The 18,924-nt window shown below is 58.8% G+C and overlaps 1 pseudogene; it reads left to right on the top strand.

Moving 5' to 3' along the window:
- Positions 1 to 4,077: 4,077 nt before the first annotated feature.
- LOC101942732 (cAMP-dependent protein kinase catalytic subunit alpha-like) lies at positions 4,078 to 18,626 on the top strand (annotated as a pseudogene).
- The last annotated feature ends 298 nt before the right edge of the window (positions 18,627 to 18,924 follow it).

Raw genomic sequence — 18,924 nt, 5'->3', positions numbered from 1 at the left:
GGAGCCCCTGGGAACCACAGGAGTCTGAAGAAGTGAGGTTCTTACCCACGAAAGCTTATGCTCCCAATACTTCTGTTAGTCTTAAAGGTGCCACAAGACCCTCTGTTGCTTTTTAAGGAGTCTGTCTGTGACTGGCAGCCTCGAGGGAGAAGCTCCTTTGGATTCATCACAGCCCAGGCCCACCTCAACTCTGCCACCAGGGCCACTCCTGGAGACCCGACAGTGCCCCGTGTTGGGAGAGGCCAGGCTGGAATAGCTGGGAGCTCCCCCTCAGGCAGTGCTCCTGCCCTGCTCCCTAGGGCACTGTGTGAAGTCAGGGAACTGGATCCAAGGCCTTCCACCCCTCAATCCCGACGCACAGCCCCCCGCACCCCTCCCTCCACAGCTCTGCTGGTGCCCCTCAATCCCGACACACAGCCCCCCACTCCCCTCCCTCCACAGCTCTGCCGGTGCCCCTCAATCCCGACGCACAGCCCCCCACTCCTCTCCCTCCACAGCTCTGCCGGTGCCCCTCAATCCCGACGCACAGCCCCCCACTCCTCTCCCTCCACAGCTCTGCCGGTGCCCCTCAATCCCGACGCACAGCCCCCCACTCCCCTCCCTCCACAGCTCTGCCGGTGCCCCTTAATCCCGACGCGCAGCCCCCCGCTCCCCTCCCTCCACAGCTCTGCCGGTGCCCCTCAATCCCAACACACAGCCCCCCACTCCTCTCCCTCCACAGCTCTGCCGGTGCCCCTCAATCCCGACGCACAGCCCCCCGCTCCCCTCCCTCCACAGCTCTGCCGGTGCCCCTCAATCCCGACGCACAGTCCCCCGCTCCCCTCCCTCCACAGCTCTGCCGGTGCCCCTCAATCCCGACGCACAGCCCCCCGCTCCCCTCCCTCCACAGCTCTGCCGGTGCCCCTCAATCCCGACGCACAGCCCCCCGCTCCTCTCCCTCCACAGCTCTGCCAGTGCCCCTCAATCCCGACACACAGCCCCCCACTCCTCTCCCTCCACAGTTCTGCCGGTGCCCCTCAATCCCGACACACAGCCCCCCGCTCCCCTCCCTCCACAGCTCTGCCACTGCCCCTCAATCCCGACGCACAGCCCCCCGCTCCCCTCCCTCCACAGCTCTGCCGGTGCCCCTCAATCCCGACACACAGCCCCCCGCTCCCCTCCCTCCACAGCTCTGCCGGTGCCCCTCAATCCCGACGCACAGCCCCCCGCTCCCCTCCCTCCACAGCTCTGCCGGTGCCCCTCAATCCCGACACACAGCCCCCCACTCCTCTCCCTCCACAGCTCTGCCACTGCCCCTCAATCCCGACGCACAGCCCCCCACTCCTCTCCCTCCACAGCTCTGCCGGTGCCCCTCAATCCCGACGCGCAGCCACCTGCTGTTCCCCATTAGCAGTGTCCCACGCTGTGGCAGGGGAGCGGGCAGGTTTCGGGGGCGCTAGGCGCTGTTCAGCGGGGGTGGCTGTGCTATAATTACAGTGTAATGGTGTCTAATGAAGATGAGATCGTTAATTGCAGGTGGTGGAGTCTGGGAGGCTGGAGACAGCACGTGCCATCCCCATTGGGAGCCAATGGCCCATGGAACCAGAGCCAAGCCAGCCCCCACAACCCCCCCTCACCCACCGGTTCCAAGAGCCCAGTGGGACCCAGAGCCCTTGAGCTGGGCTCTGGCTTCACAGCCCCACTCCCAGCATGCTTCTCTGGCAAGCATTCAGGGCACCTTTACAGGGGTAATTTCCGGAGTCCCCACCCCCAGCTCTGCCGGTGCCCCTCAATCCCGACCTGCAGCCCCCTGCTAGCCCACCCCTGCCTCCCCCCCCCAGTTCTGTCAGTGCCCCTCAATCCCGACCTGCAGCCCCCTGCCCCCTCCCCCCAGCTGTGTCAGTGCCCCTCAATCCCGACCTGCTAGCCCAGCCCTGCCCCCCACTGCCCAGCTCTGCCGGTGCCTCTCAATCCCAACTTGCAGCCCCCTTCTAGCCCTGTCCTGTCCCCACCCAGCGCTGCTAGTGCCCCTCTGTTGGCAATGGGGGGAGTTACCCAGTCTGGACCCTGCACCCCAACCCAGAACCACCCCCAATACTGTCCCCCACCCCAGGCACAGTCCAATTACTCTCTCGCCCCTCCCATGATTCCTCACCCCCACCTGTCCCCAGTGGTCCCCTCCTTCCACCCCCTCCCCCCAGAAGATCTCCCCTCAACCCAGCACAACCCCTCCCTGGGCCCCTCCCAATGGACCCCCCTCCCCTGCTTGGATCTCTGCCCCACCCAGGCAGTACCGGGTTTACCATGGCACCAGTGGCTCCATGGCGCCAGGCCCACACTCAGGCGGGGCCCTGGTGTCTGGATTGTGGCCCCCCCTCCCCTTCCTGAGGCCCCCCCTCCGCTCTACCCCCTCCCCTGACCCCTGACCGCTGGGCGTGACTGGGCTGGGCGAGTTTTCTGGGGTCACCCTGCTTCCCAGCATAGCTCCAGCTCCGGCTATGGGCTCTCCCCATCTTGGAGCAGTTGCTTTCAGCTGGGCAAACTGGGCCATATTGGGCATAGATCAAAGATGCTTGCATTGAGCAACAGGGCAAGGGCAGTGGGTGCTTGTCTCCTCCCCTTTGGCTGCCTGAGGGTGCAGCTGAGCTGGGAGTCGCTCTGCCTGGGGTGGCAATTGGACAATCTGCCCCCTGGGTGTGGTGCAGGATTAGTATGGAAACAGCTACCCACCCTACTCTGGCTCTGCTGGGATGAATCAGGGTCCGTGTGAGCCTTGAGGCGGTTGCTGGCATTGGGCAAACTGAGCCACCAGGGCCTCTGACCTCTCGGGACATGCCTGAGTGAGTCCCGGGAGGGATCAAACCGGCGACACCTCCCTTTTGCTTGCACTGCACCTTCCCCCTGCACCCTCTCACTTCCACGCTGTGAGCTGCTGACCTGGGTCCCCTGTAACAGGGGATGGGAGGGAGTGGGCCTAGGAATTTAGGACAGGAAGTGAAGATGAAGGAATCCCAGTTGAATTGTGGTGGGTATTTCAGGGAGGCAGAATAGAATCACGCCAGGGTTCAACTCTGACTCTTGAGTGACGAGGAAAGGTGGAGGAGATCTCTGGAGAGGCAGCCGGAGCAGAAAATCCCAAAAAGGGTTAAGGGAAAACGGGGCTTTTGCAGACCTCAGGAGTAAAATAGGTCCGTAGCAGAGGTGCATTAAGGCTCGTTGATGGATAGGGAGAAGAAATGAGGGGATACAAATGTCTGGGCAATAAGGAAGTGCGTTAGATTTCTATCTAAGGTCCTTATCTGGCTCCGGTTATTATAGTATCCGAGAGCCTCACAACTGGTAAGATATTTATCCTCCAACTCTCCTGGTGAGGCAAGGAAGTGCTATCATCCCCTTCTGTAGCATGGAGAAATTGGTGCACAGACTAAGTGTCTTGCCCAAGGTTAGTCTGGGGCAGAGCAGGGAATTGAGCCAGGATCTCCCAAGTCCCAGGCTAGCGCTCTAACCATTGCACCAGGCTCCCTCTATGACGCGAAATATCTGGTTAAATAAAACATGAGGGGTAGGTGGATGCTAGCGAGAGAAATCGGCCGGCTTGGGTGAAACGCTCGGTTCTTGGAGGGAGTTTGGTTGAAAGGCAGGGGAAGAATGCCAGCCTGGCACGGATCTTCCTGAGGCAGAGAGCAGCGATCGCCCTCTGGCAAACCCGCATCACGTGAGATTGCTGCTGCCGTCTCTCTGACAGCAATGGCCCGTCCATCGGTACGACAAACACAAACACACCGTCTGGAGGGGAGGGGAAAGGATTTTTTGACCCCACATGCTGCCCCTGCCCCGAACTGCAGCCCGTGAGGTATGTGTGGCTTCGAAGTGGTGACTGCTTGCCCCCTCGTATCGCTCTGATTTTCCTGTGCTTTAAATCTGTTGCCCTCGCAGCCCTATGCAGGGGCAGATCCCCTGTCCTTGGACCTCCAGCCCTCATGGGGCTAAGCCCTTACCCCCACCCCCCATTGGCTCCCCTGGCCTGCCCACGCCCGTCTATGGAATCCCAGAGGGCTCAGATCCTGGGTGGCCCCCACCCTGGCTGAGAGCGAGTGCCTCTCTTGCCCCCTGCAGTGCCAGGCACAGGGCCCGGGTGGATTGGCCCTGCCGAGGAGCCGTAGGCCGAGCGCAGAGGAGGCCATAGGCTGGGCCAGCAAGATGGAGGCCGGAGGTGAGCCGGGCTGGGGGCGAAGGTCCTGGCGGGATGGGGAATGGGACACATATGAGGACTCCGGGCCTATCCCCTCTAGGGGGTGCTGGATATTCCCCCGCCCCGGGCCCTGTTCTGCCCCATAGGATATGGGTCACTTCCCTCACTCGTACCCCGTGGTGGCAGGGCAGGGTCTGTTTTTATATGCCTGTGCTGGGCTGTGTTCTAGTGGAGAAGGCTGGTCAGAAGAGGGCACATAGCGCTAGGAGCAGGAGATGGGGAAGTTCAAGATGATCATTAGATCCTGCGCCAGGCAGTTCCACCGTCTTGGACGGGTCCCCAAAGAATTTCTGTCTCTCTCACAGACGAGCTTCACCTGGGTTGTAGAAAGTGCCATGGGACTGGAGGAGTGGGGCTGTCAGCCACAATCCCCATCCCAGAGCTTTCGGCTCTAGGGGCCCTGGGTCCAGGCCTTGAAGCGAAAGAATGGGACTCTAAGATGAGACAGGCCAAAAAAGGGAACAAATTATTGGTGTTGGGCCAAGTGAATTAGAGGCTGGTGGTGCAGAGAAGATTCCTCCATTGCTGTCTGGGGCTGCCCCCAGTTCATGTAATTGATTAGCAGAGACTCACAAGTCTTCCACGACCTCCAGAAGAAGGCAGAATGGCTGATCTCCCCTCCCAAGGCATTGATCTGGTGTGGATGCTGCCAGGGAAGTACAGTGGGGGAGGGGTGTCGCAGGTCAGGGCAACTGCCCCTGTATTTGCCACTCATGGTCCAGCCAGGGAAACCACTTTAGGCTTCTGGCTCCCAGTCATCACCTCTCTTGGGCGGATACCTGCGTCTCTCTCCTCCCTGCCCGGAGGATTTCCAGGATGCACAGCTCCCTGCCTACACTGTGAGTTCCCCAGCAATTCAGACCCCCTCAGCCGGCCTGCTTTGCCCTCCTTCCTCCGAGGCTACAAACAGCCCAGTCTCCCACGGGTATAAGGTACCACACAGCTGTTAGCAAGCACATGGATTCTTAAGGTAAAAGCATTGCAGGGAAACCCTCTTAAAACCCAGCAGAGAACCTACACACCTGCTAATAAGCTTTCCAGAGATCACCCTGCTTCCAATCAGGTAACTCACAGGCAGTGGGTTTCTCCTGGGGGAGCAGCTTCCAGCGGCTGAGGTTTTGCATAAACAGAGGCGTTACATTTGCATATCCCTCCCCCTAGAGATTTCCTGGGAAACGTACTTAACTTTAAAAGGCCCAATAGTTTCAGATGGTCCCTCAAAGCCCATAACGCTTCCCTAGGTTTCCGTTGTAGACGTCACATACAGTCCCACAATAATACATAACCGCCTGCCTTTGTAATGCAATGAACTCCTAAGCTACTTAAACTTAGTTCTGTAAGGTATGGCCAGGATTGTGCAGGAAATCATCTTATCTGTCCTGTGTCCATGCAAGGATCCCCCTCCCTCCCACCCACCCGGGGCTGGACTTGATGGCGGGAGACTGTGGCTGGTGAGCCAAGCCTGTTTCTATAAATAATCCGGAGAGAGTAGGAGACGAAGTGAAAGTCGGTCAGACAGACTGAGCCGCGGCTCCTGCGTGCAGCTGGGGGAAGCAGATGTGAATTCAGCTCCCCTCTGTGGGGCTCCACGGGTGATGGGGTGTGGGGACGAGAGGGTGAAGGGGGTGTGGGCGGGGGTAGTTAGCCAGCAAATAGCTGATCCCTAGAACCCTTTCAGGGCTGCCCTGCCCCATCCTATGGGATCAGGGGAATCACCATAATCTTGGTCTCCTTCCCTCCAGCAGTGGATCAGTCACATCTGTAGCATGTTGTCCTGCTTCGCTGGTGCATTTCAGGCCCTTGCCTGGCCTATTTCTCAGCCCTTTCTTTAAGGCAGGGACCGGACTGGAGCACCATGGTGCCGGGGTTTCCACAGAAGTGTTGCTATTTAGTGGGGGGCTGGGAGCTAGGGCCCTGCGGTTCTCTCCCCAGCTCTGGGACGGGAGTGGGTTGTAGTGGTGAGAGTGGGGCGGCAGGGAGTTGACTCCTGGGTTGTGCATCCGTGACCCCAAGAACTGCAGCACCCAGATCTGGATCTAGGCTTTTAGCTTGTCCCCTCCCTGGCGTCTGAGCACCAGTGATCCCTGGGGGAGGAAATTAACTTTATACACCTCCGGTGTGGGGGAGACTTGCCTGTGATGGTGGGGGTCGGGGTAAGCTCTGGGTTCAAAGCCACCCCCTGCTGCTGCTCTGTGCTTGGCCTCCCTGCTGCAGGCATTCAAATCCGTGGGCTAAATCTATTAAGAGCTGTGGGACTTGTCCCTGTCGGGAGCAGCGGGAGGCAGCGAAGATACAAGGGGCTCTCGGTGCTAAATATCCCTCCAGATGCTGCAGATTCCTCCAATCCCCATCCCTCCTCCCGTGGTTCTGGGATCTGGCAGCAAGGACAGGGAGCCCGGCTGGCGAAGGAAGGATCACCTGGCTGGATGCCGGAGAGCCGGGCACTTGCTGTTCCCCGGGTGCTGCTGTGGAGGCTGCGGCTGGTCGTTTTAACACCTTTGTGGGCAAAGCCCAACTGGAATTTGCGACTTTCACGGCTTTTGTGTGTGTGTGTGTGTGTGTGTGTGTGTGTGTGTGTTTGGAGTACCCCCTGTGGGCTGTTGGTGTCATTGGTGCGTGCTGCCTGCATGGTTGAGAGAAGGCTACACCTCTGCCCTTTGAGCTAAGGGCGAATCTCCTCCCCCTTCACCCCCTTTGCTGGCAGCAGTAGTAGATCCCGTATCCTCCCATTAGGGCAACATGATCCACGCTTCTTAACGTCATTTGACTGGAGGGTTGTACGAGTGTCTCCTTGTGGGGTGCAAGTTGTGTGTTGCGGGGCGTGGAACAGGCACCCCCGACTGCCATGTTCAGCGGGGGCAGGGGGTTTGAGGCACAAGTGCGCCCCTTTGGTAGGTGCTGGGAGCTGCATTAGCCCTCCCTGACGGGGCTGTTCAGTGTGTCCAGGGACAGGCCCGGGGGTGGGGGTGTTGCAGGAGCGCCGCTGTGTGGACCTCTCTCTAGCCAATCCCCAGCTGAGCCGCCCTTTGTGGCCAATCAGGCACTGCCATCCCGCTGATATGCTTAAAATCCCTGCCCCCTTTTGTGACTGCATGCCTCTTCGCTGAGCAGGGGGGTGGGGGGGCTGAAAGGGGAGCTCTGTCCACCAGGCTGGGTGCCCCACCCCTCCTGGCTCTTCACGCTGCTCCCTTTCTGTTTCCCTTACAGGGAAGGAGTTCCTAGCCAAAGCCAAAGAAGACTTCCTCAAGAAATGGGAGAACCCCGCCCAGGTACTGTGCCCCCAGCCCAGATCACCTTCTCCCTGCCACGCCCACCCCCCAATCAAGGCCTCTGCAGCCCTTGGCTGATTACTCTGCAATCACCCCCTGGATCTCTTTCCCCATCACTGAGCCACTTTGCCACACTGCCTCCGCTGAGGGTCTGGGGTTATTTTTGCTCCTGGGGGGCGGGACTCAGTGCTCTTCTTCCCCCCCACCCCAATCCCCAATCTGCTGTCTGGTAATTGGAGGGCCAAGAATAATGGAGGTTCAACTCCTATCTGCTGGGGGAGGGGAACACTAACCATGTGGGTCTCTTCCTGATCCAGCCTGTCTCCCCCTCCCCCATTCTCCTCCCAAGGCTCCAGCGTGGTCGTCCAGCATAGCACCAGATTGGCTCCCAGGGGGGTTGTGCTAACAGTAGGGTTACCATACGTCCGGATTTTCCCGGACATGTCCGGCTTTTGGGGGCTCAAATCCCCGTCCGGGGGGAAATCCCCAAAAGCCGGGCATGTCCGGGAAAATCGGGAGGGAGGGAGGGCTCGGCCGGGGCTGGTGCGGGGCCGGGCCGGGGTCGCAGTGCCGGGCCGGGCTGGGCGCGGGGCCCGGCGGGGAGCAGGGGGCGCGGTGCCGGGCCGCTGGGGGGTGCGCCGGGCCGGGCCGCTGGGGAGTCCGCGGAGCCGCAGGGGTGCGCCGGGCCGGGAGCCGCGGGGGTGCGCCGGTCCGGGGGGCCGGTCCGGGGCCGCGGGTGCGCCGGGCCGCGGGGGTGCGCCGGTCCGGGGGGCCGGTCCGGGGCCGGGGGGTGCGCCGGTCCGGGAGCCGGTCCGGGGCCGCGGGGCCGGGGGGTGCGCCGGGCCGGGCCGCTGGGGGGTCCGCGGAGCCGCGGGAGTGAGCCGGGCCGGGGCCGGGGGGTGCGCCGGGCCGGGCCGCTGGGGGGTCCGCGGAGCCGCGGGAGTGAGCCGGTCCGGGGCCGCGGGGTGCGCCGGGCCGGGCCGCTGGGGGGTCCGCGGAGCCGCGGGGGTGAGCCGGGCCGGGGCCGGGGGGTGCGCCGGTCCGGGGCCGCGGGGTGCGCCGGGCCGGGCCGGGCCGCTGGGGGGTCCGCGGAGCCGCGCCGGGCCGGGAGCCGCGGGGGTGCGCCGGGCCGGGGGGCCGGGCCGGGGCCGCGGGTGCGCCGGGCCGCGGAGCCGCGGGGGTGCGCCGGTCCGGGGGGCCGGTCCGGGGCCGCGGGGCCGGGGGGTGCGCCGGGCCGCGGAGCCGGTCCGGGGCCGGGGAGCCGCGGGGGTGCGCGGGGCCGGGGCCGCGGGGGTGCGCCGGGCCGGGGGGCCGGTCCGCGGTCGCGGAGCCGCGGGTGTGCGCCGGGCCGGGAGCCCCGGGATGCGCTGAGGCGGGGGCGGTCCGGGAGCCGGTCCGGGGTCGCGGGGCCGGGGGTGCGCCGGGGGCCGGCAGGCAGTGCTGGGCGGGCCGGGGGTGGTCGGCCGGGGCTGGCACCCCAGGCTGTTGCCGCAGGGGGGGCCAGCGTGGGCCGCACCTCCTCCCCCCATCCCCCCCCTTACCTGCTTCAGGCTTCCCGCGAATTAAATGTTCGCGGGAAGCAGGGGAGGGGGCGGAGACTTTGGGGAGGGGGCGGAGTTGGGGCGGGGGTGTGGGCGGGGCTGGGGCGGGGCCGGGGCCGGTGGAGTGTCCTCCATTTGGAGGCACAAAATATGGTAACCCTAGCTAACAGGGATCCTGTTCAAAAGGCCTCCATTTGCTGTCTCTCCCCACTGGAAATCCCGCTTGGGGTGGTTCTGGATAATTCCTGAGGGAGAGCTGCTGGTCCCTCTGCAGCACTGTCACTTTGCTAGTCCTCCCGCACACCCTGTGTCATTAATGCTATGGCACAGATGGGGAAACTGAGGCCCAGAGGGGAAAGGGACTTGGTCAAGGGTATAGGAAGTTGGTGGCGGAACTAGGAAGCGATCTTTTGACTCCTAGTATCCTGCCGTCTGACCACTACACTTCACTCCCTCTCCTCACAGACCAAGGGCTAGAACCCAGGAGTCCTGATTCCCATCATCTCCCCCGCCTCTAAGCCACCAACCCCCACTGAATGGAGCTGGGCGGGTCGCCTGTCTGGAACTATATTTTGGTTGTGCCCAAGGAGCAGGGAATCCTTTGTCTGTGTCTCATTCAAAATGTAGTGATTACCTTTGTCGCCCTCTGGTGGTGAAATGTGACATCTACTTCTTCATATCAATTATCAGGGGGTAGCTGTGTTAGTCTGTATCCACAAAACCAACAAGGAGTCCGGTGGCACCTTAAAGACTAACAGGTTTATTTGGGCATAAGCTTTCGTGGATAAAAAAACTTCACTTCTTCAGATGCATGGAGTGAAAGTTACAGATGCAGGCATTATATAATGACACATGAAGAGCACGGATTACCTCACAAGTGGAGAACCAGTGTTGACAGGGCCAATTCTTCATATCAATGTTCTCAAGAACAACCCCAGTGCGGTGCTAGGGGGTGCTGTGCTGCAGGCAGTGGGGGGCTTTGACCCCCTCATGGTCAAGACTCCAGTCTTGCAATGCAGATCCCACTGTCCCAGGCAGGTTCCTTCCTGATGCCCCCAGGACCAGTCTGGCACCCTATCAGGTTTGTTTTCCCCCTTCCAGAACACGGCCAGTTTGGATCAGTTTGATCGAATCAAGACCCTGGGCACAGGCTCATTTGGGAGGGTGATGCTGGTGAAACACAAAGAGACCGGGAATCACTATGCCATGAAGATCCTGGATAAACAGAAGGTGAGATGCCAGGGGCTGCCGCGGAGATCTGGCCTGGGGCCGTGGAATCCCCAGTTCGAGGGAGGGATTTGGAGCTGAACCCTGCGTGGGGATGCAGGAGAGGGGAGTGCATGGGAGGCGCAGGGGGTGCTGCGCCAACAGAGGAAGATCTGATGTTGCTATTTCCTTTTCTCTCCCAGGTAGTGAAGCTCAAACAAATTGAGCATACCCTCAATGAAAAACGGATACTCCAGGCCGTCAACTTTCCATTACTCGTCAAACTGGAGTATTCTTTCAAAGTAGGTGTCCTTGACTTGCCAGCCCGGCCCTGGTCTGTATCTCCCCCCCGACTCCCACAATCCCCTTGATTCGTTTCCTATTTAAAACCAAAGCTGTGCTGAAGGGGTGGAAGGGCACAGTCAGCGTCTCTTGTATCTTGAGAACAAACGTTCCTGGCGTGACGTCTGGGATCAGGTTTGGAGCTAAGAAAAATCAGTTTGGATCATTCCACTTTTTCAGTCTTTTCTGTTCTGCTTTTGACTCCAGGTTTTGAACAGTGATACTCCCCCCCAGTCAATTTTGCTTTTGTTCCTAGTCAGTTTCAGTTTCCAGCTCCCTTGTGCTGCCCTCGGGCATGAGGTCTGGCTTGCGGGGGAGTCTCAGAGGAAGTCCTAACTTCATGCGCATTTGGCTTTGTAGAGACTTTGAAACCATCTCGTGGGATCGTTTCCTCCTGATGGGAGTTTCTCTGAAAGCTAAAATTCAGGCCCCAGCGTTGGGGCTTGGACCCTCTTCTCTAAACCTGGAGTTTGAGGCCTGTGAGCTACACCCTGTGTGTAGGGGGGAGAGCAAAGATAGTTGTGCCTTTGAGCTCCACAGCCCCCCCTGTGGCCGGCCTGATTAAAGAGGGGCTGGCTCTGAAGGGAGACCTGTCTCCTGTCTGTCAGCCTGAGGTTAGTGGGTTGTAGCGACGAAGAGTCGTCAGCTCAGAGGAGGCTGCAGGATAAATCGCAGCCCCTGTGGGAGCCCGGAGGCCAGGGTGATGGGCGTGTTAGTGACAGGCAGTGCTGGCAGAGTCGTTTTCTTGAGGCCCCTCATCGTTCTAGGGGTAAATAGTTTTGATTTCTGGCCCCTTGTCCGCAGAAGCTGCTACAATGGAAATGTCACCCCTGCTCCGTGCCGGCTGCCTGGGGCTGGGCTGCGTAGCTCTCGGGTGACACAGTAGCAGTGGGGCCAGCGGCTTCTGCTACACAGTCTGTCTCGCTGAGCCAATCGATTCTCCTACGACAGCGTAAAATAAATCCCTCGCAGCTGAATCCGCAGGTGTAAATGTGGGAGAACTTTGTTGAAATCAATGTGACTGCTCTGGATTTACCCCGCTGAGCTAGGAGTCTGGCCTGGTACGTGCTGACTGGGCCCCATCAAGGTACCACTAGGGTGTTGGGGCCTGTTTAGTTGGTAGAGGGTCAGGAAGGCCCATGTCACGCAGACCAGAACTGCCTGAGCAGGGAGACCAAGGATGGGCTGAACTGCCAAGGCTGAGCTCCCTTCGTCCACTTAGAGACAGCAGGGTTCAGGCTTCATTCCCCTTCCGCGCTAGGGCACCCACCTTTACCCTGCTCCTGGGGCTCAAGGCGTAACCCTCTTAATTTAGGCACCTAGCCTCACCCTTCATGGGCTCAGGGCGTCACCTCACATTCTGCGGGTTTGCAGGGTCTTTTCCCAGTGAAAGAGCCTCGCACAGAAATATCCTTAACCTCTGTTTATTAACAGTTACTGTCACAGACTCACAGTTCGTGCCCACTCTTGGTCCCGTGCAGTCCCTGGTGGGAACCTCCTTCAGTGTGACAGCCCTTCTCAGGGGTCCACTTTGTCTCGGGGGTTAAGCCCCTCCACCTCCTGGAACTGCACCTCTCTGCGCCTTAGCACACCTGTCTCTCGCCGTGGGCCCCCTCAGGGAGTCCACTTGCTCTGGACCCCCAGGACCTCCACTCCCAGAGAGAATAATGCAACCTTGTTCTCTAGACCGGAGCCACTCAGCCAGCGTTAAACAGGAGGCTTTATTGAGCATCTGAACACAGTACAGGAAACTCTCAGAGCCCTCGGGCCTGCCCTCCCTCGGCACAGCACATCCAAGTCTCGCCTGCATCCAGGTTGGCTCCGCTTGCTCTCCCTCTCCAGCCCAGAGCCCTCCAGCTTCCCAGCTGGGCATGCCAAGTTCCATCCCCGATCCTCTGTAACAACAAACTCCCTCTCCCATCACCTTGTTAAACCAGTAACACCCAGGGAAACTGTGTCCCACCCCCTCTGCATGCAAACCATTGAAAAAACCAAGAAAACCCCCACTTCGTCACAGTTACCAGAACAGAATACACACGCTACTCATACAATGCCCATCACTCCCAGTAAGCAGATGAACTTTCCCTGCTGGCCAGTCAGGATCAGCTCGTCCTGGGACTCCAGGTTCTGCATGGTGTCATTGGCAGGGTGTTGAGGTCTGGCAGCGCTGATGCTGGGCTGTGTCCTGGAGTTGGTTCCCCAGAACTTCCTTTTGAACCCAGTTTATATAGTGAAACTTGAGTCCTGCTTAGCTCTACCTTAACCAATCGTTTTACTGAAGTGTTACAAAATAATTCTCTCACCAATCCTATCGTAGTGTGAAACAATTCTTTACCCAGTCGTATACCACCACCTTCGCTGATGTACACCTGGCAAAATTAGTTATGTACCAGAAACAATCAAAGAAGCCGACAGATAAACAATAGAGAAATGGGGGCCAGCAAGGGGAAACAATCAAGACGTAGGGATTTCACAGCCACACTGCTGCTAAGTGATTCCTTTGAGCATCCTAAGATCTGTTTCTTTGCCTGGTGATGCTGGGCACTTGTGAGGACAGGAGCCTTCTTACCAGCCCGGTATTCCATTGTTCTGATATAATTTAGATGGAATGTGAGAATGTGACTTTCTGCTTCTTGGCTCCTGCTCTCCTAATCTGGCTGCAGAAAAAGGCCTCCGAGCGTACAGCATGGGGTGCTCAGCCCATGCCCCACCTGGACCCTCTATCCAGGGCTAGCTGGAAATTCACCCTGGGCTCGAGGGCAGGGGCAGTGGTCTCCGCTGGTGCATGCGCTGGTGCTTCATGCTCATGTTCTCACCACCAAGCCGGGTAAGGTCTCACTAGCGGAATGGCTTTGTAGGGCTCAGTGGAGTTACTTCGGAGGCTGCTCTTTGACTTTGCAACCGCAGAGGAGGATGAAGCCAGCCTGGTCAATTTCACACTCTGCTTTTGAGAAGTTTCACTTCCTGCTTCTGCTCCTTTGGGGTGTCCGACCTGGCGGCAGATTGGGTTTCCCCTTTGATCGTAGGCGTCACAGCTGGGAAATCCCTCTTGGGCCTACCCATCCCTGCCCCTAGACCAGAGGTGTGGGGAGCGGTTGAATTTTCTAGGGCTCTAGCACTAAATACTCCAAGCAAATAAAGCTCGCGCCCTCTCATTAGTGAGTCTGTTCCCCAGCCGCGCCTGTGCAGCAACTCCCACTGCAGGTGTGTGCCTGGGACCAGACAGCGGGTGCACTGCATTGGGTGCTATGTGGAAGCCCGGCCAGTGCATCAGGTTCCTTGGAGACGTGTGGGTTAGCGCCCTGAAAGGGATGGGGCTAATAAAGGAACAGGGGTGTGGGGAGCAGATTCATCCTGGTGTCGCAGGCGCTGACGGGGGGCCCCCTTGCACTCCGTTGCTGCTACATTTCCTTCTAGGATAACTCCAATTTGTATATGGTGATGGAATACATCCCGGGCGGGGAGATGTTCTCCCACCTACGGCGGATCGGGAGGTTCAGGTAAGCGTTGCCATGGGAGCCGATGTTGGGGACAGTGTCTCTACTGGTTAGAGCTGCGTGGCGGTTAGACTCCTGGGTTGTCTTCCTGGCTCAGGGAGGACAGTGGGATCTAGCACTTAGAGCAGAGGGACTGGGAGTTGGGACTCCTGGGTCCTATTCCTGCCTCCGCCATTCACTCCTTGTGGGAAGGGGGGAGAATCACTCTGTGCCTCAGTTTCCACAGCTGTGAATTTGGGATTTAGTTCAGTAGAGAACTAGACCTTTTATCCACTAGCAACGTCTGCAGCGATGCTGACTTTGATCCTCATGCTGGAGGGCGTGACCTGATCCCCAGCTGGGCTGGTCAGGAAGGGATTCCCCATGGGGAGGGCTGCTGAGGTCTTCTGCCAGCATTAGCCACAGTCAGTGGCAGGGATGCCAGGGCTAGATGGTGCCAGGCTGGATGGAGCTGGGGGTCCATGGGTGTGTGTGTTGGGGCTAGGGGGGAGATGCTGGTCTGAGGGGCTTGCCCTGGGTTGCCAGGCTGGATGGAGTCAGGGGTCTAGCAATGATGGGTGGGATGTGTGTGCTAGGGCTAGTGGTCTGGCTAGGGCAGATGGGACCAGTAGCGTAGCTAGCGGTGGAGCGGGGGCAGCGGCTGCTCCTGCACTGAGCACAAGTGGCGCCTTGTCAATTTCCTGGCGCCTTTGTACTCACCCGGGGGAGCGATAAAAAAAAAAAGGTGCCACCCGCTGCGGCGCTTTTATTTTACTCACTCGGCGGCACTCTGGGTCTTCGGCTGTGGGACCTTCAGTGCCGCCGAAAACAGCCGGAGCGAGTGACTGGCCTGCCGCCAAAGACCTGGAGAGCCGCCGGGTGAGTAAAAGCACCGCAGTGGTTTTTTTTTGCTCCCTCTGTTCCCTCCACCTGTCTACGCCACTGGATGGGGCCACGAAACCTATAAGCGTTGGGGCATCTTGCCTGGGGTTGCCAGGGTAGATGGAGTCAGGGATCTATAAGGAAGGTGGGGGTGGCAGGGGGCCGACGGTGCTGGGCTGGCTGAGAGGGGGCGGATCTGGCCCGGGATGCCCACGTTCTTCTCCCACCTCATTGCAGTGAACCTCACGCCCGGTTCTACGCTGCTCAGATCGTCCTGACCTTTGAGTATCTGCACTCGCTGGATGTCATCTACCGAGACCTGAAGCCAGAGAATCTCCTGATAGACCAGCAGGGCTATGTCGAGGTGAGGCTGCCCCCCCACCCCCCGCCCCAAATTCCCTTCCCCATCCCAGCGCTGGCTCCTAGCTCCTGCAGTGAACTCCTCCCTGCCCAAGTCTCTCTCTGCTGCCATCCCCTTCCCAAAGCCAAGACACCCCCAGAAATATAACACGGCCAGAATACATCAATCATCTGCTCCCTCCCCTTCCCCTCCTGCTGTCACAGCCTCCAGGCTGATCCAGCTTCTCCCCTCTGTGTGTTTTGGCTCCAGGTGACGGATTTTGGTTTTGCCAAGCGGGTGAAAGGCCGAACCTGGACTCTGTGTGGGACCCCGGAATACCTTGCCCCTGAGATCATCCTCAGAAAGGTGAGCTGGGGAGGGCCTGTCTGCTTCCTGATCTCTAGCTGATCCCTGGTCACCAGGTGGTTCCTCCCGCCCCCCAAACGTTCGGTGCGTGACCCTGGCCTGCTTTCCCTGGGCAGGGTTATAACAAGGCTGTGGACTGGTGGGCCCTCGGCGTCCTCATCTACGAGATGGCAGCTGGTTACCCCCCATTCTTTTCGTCTCTGGCAAGGTATTTGGGCTGGGGGAGGGGACACTTGTGTGATTTTTTGGGGGGGGGTGTTTTGCCAGCTAAAGCGGAGAGCCAAGTCTCCGCGAATGATCAGAGAGATGCTCACACGCTGCGCCCCCAACATGCTCATGCCCTCCTGTGCTCCCCCAATCCCCAACATGTGGGCATCCTTCTTGTTATGAACCCCATTCCCCCTGCACCCCAACAGATAGACCCTCCCTTGCCATGTACCCCTGTTCTCCAACACATGGACTCCATCCCCCACCCCACCATCATTGTGCTCCCTGTAACTCTCATGTGGACTCCTGGAACAGGTGTCTTTGGTTTTCTTATACACTGTTGTGAGTTGCAAAACCCTCCACAACCCTGTTACGTTCATAAAATCATAGAATATCAGGGTTGGAAGGGACCTCAGGAGGTCATCTAGTCCAACTCCCTGCTCAAAGCAGGACCAATTCCCAACTAAATCATCCCGGCCAGGGCTTTCTCAAACCTGACCTTAAAAACCTCTAAGGAAGGACATTCCACCACCTCCCTAGGTAACCCATTCCAGTGCTTCGCCACCCTCCTAGTGAAAAAGATTTTCCGAAATCCAACCTAAACCTCCCCCACTGCAACTTGAGACCATTACTCCTTGTTCTGTCATCAGGTACCACTGAGAACAGTCTAGATCCTCTTTGGAACCCCCTTTCAGGTAGTTGAAAGCAGCTATCAAATCCCCCCTTATTCTTCTCTTCTGCAGACTAAACAATCCCAGTTCCCTCAGCCTCTCCTCATAAGTCATGTGCTCCAGCCCCCTAATCATTTTTGTTGCCCTCTTTTGTTGCAAGACTAAACATTCCTTAAACACATCAGTCATCTCCAGACACTGGTAGAGCACTCATCGCCATAGTAACCAAGAGCCCATAATATTCAACTGCCCACTCCAGCACCTTCTCATCAAGGAGCTCGAAAAACTCGTGTTGGACACGGTCAGCTTTAAACCTAGTGGGGAACTCAACAGACCTGGGTTCTGTTCCCGGTTCTCCTACCAGCCTGCTGAATGACCGTGGGCAAGTCACGTCGCCCCGTGCCTCAGTTTCCCCTTATGTAAAATGAGGATAGTGATGCGGCAGCCCTGCTTTGAGATCTGTGGAGGAAAAATGCTCAATAAGAGCTGGGGGGAGGCTGCTAATTAACCATTTCAGCTCCTGTGTCAGTCCTCAGTAGCGCTCCCACTTCTCATCCACTCATTGTCCTGGAGTGTTTTTAAAGGGCTTGTTATTTATTATTAGGTGTATTACAATAGTGCCTACAAGCCGCAGTCATGGGTCAGGACCCCTCTGTGCTAGGGGCTGTACATTATTAGGTGTATCTATGACTCCAGCCACGAGGGCAGGGCAGGGCAGGTAAAAGCCAGACCTCTGTCTCTCCTCCCCACCCCAGGTCCGGTTCCCGTCTCACTTCAGCTCGGACCTGAAGGACCTGCTCCGGAACCTGCTGCAGGTGGACCTCACCAAACGCTTTGGCAACCTCAAGAACGGGGTCAATGACATCAAGAACCACAAGTGGTTTGCTACCACCGACTGGATCGCCATCTACCAGAGGAAGGTAGGAGGGCGAGGGCGGCGGGCAGAGGAGAGCCTGGATAACTTCCACATGCATGCAGCCTTCATCAGCAGGAATTGAACCTGGGATCATCAGTGCCCAGGCCTCTAGGAGCACATTGGTTACTGGGACTCTGTAGCAGGGTGTTGTGGCTGGGTCCCACCACTAGGGGGAGATATTATGCTCACCCAGCATTGGTTTAAAGTAGGGAGCCCTCAGTCACCTGTTTGTAACATGGTGTCAAAAGCATGGTCCTGTCCCCACCCCCTGAGGATAACAGCCTACTACTGCTGCTGCCAGCTAATGGCGTTATTCTTCTAGCTCAGGTGGGAGAGGGCAGTGCTGAAGGTCCTGATTAAAGCTCTTACAGGGATCCAAGGGGCTCATGGCCCCCTGCCCTTCCCTGATTGCAAAGTGAGAGGAGGGAGTTCTGGCTAGATAAAAGGGGACTTGAGGAGGCGCTGATTCTGCATCCCTCACCTGGTTGCTAAGGGGCCCGATCCTGTATCCCTTAAGAGTGCTGAGGGCCCTGATTCTGTGAGGTCATGGGCTCCCCCTTCCATGATTGCAAAGTGTGAGGGTTTCTGGCTGGATTTGGGGGAGGGTAGCTGATCCTTGCCTGCCTTGTTACAAAGTTGGGGCCTGATCGTGCGCCCCTAGCAGACCCAGGAGTGGGGGTGGGTATACAAATGTTGATCCCTCACCTCGTCCCCCTCCCCTTCCTTTGCAGGTGGAAGCTCCTTTTATACCAAAGTGCGAAGGCCCCAGTGACACAAGTAACTTCGACGACTACGAGGAAGAGGAGATCCGGGTCTCGGTCACTGAGAAGTGCGCCAAGGAGTTTGCTGAGTTCTAGGGCCAGCGCCCCCCGGGAGGGGGCGCGCGGTGCAGGTGGGGGCGGGGTTGGATTTTGGTTTAATAGATAAATTATATATTTTATAAATACATGAGCACTGTCAGGAGCGGAGGGGGGAGACCTGTGGCTAGCCCTCCCCCCAAAATCCCCCTTTCCCACAAAGAAGCTTGAGAGTCCCATCTAGAGGGTGGGGATATGATCCGCCCCCTCCTCCCCCCGGGAAAGACGTCTGTGTCCTCCGACAAAACCTGTTTCACTGGAAAACAGAAAACAACCCTCCCCCCCAGCCTCCACTTCCTCTTTAACAGTGTGCTTAGGGTTACCATATTTCAGCAAGAAAAAAAGAGGACGGGAGGAGCCCCGCCCTAGCCCCGCCCCTGCCCCTCCCACTTCCCACCCCCCCAGAACCCCCAACCCTCCCCCCGTTCCTTGTCCCCTGACTGCCCCCTCCTGGGACCCCTGCCCCTAACTGCCCCCCAGGACTCCACTCCCTATCTAAGCCTCCCTGCCTCTTGTCCCCTGACTGCCCCAACCCTTATCCACACCCCCACCCCCAGACAGACCCCTGGGACTCCCTCGCCCCATCCAACCACTCCCCACCCCCTGACAGCCCCCCCCAG

This window comes from Chrysemys picta, chromosome 22 (genome assembly GCF_011386835.1).
Source record: "Chrysemys picta bellii isolate R12L10 chromosome 22, ASM1138683v2, whole genome shotgun sequence".
NCBI classification, from domain to species: Eukaryota; Metazoa; Chordata; order Testudines; family Emydidae; genus Chrysemys; species Chrysemys picta.
This window is presented reverse-complemented; position numbering and strand designations above follow the sequence as displayed.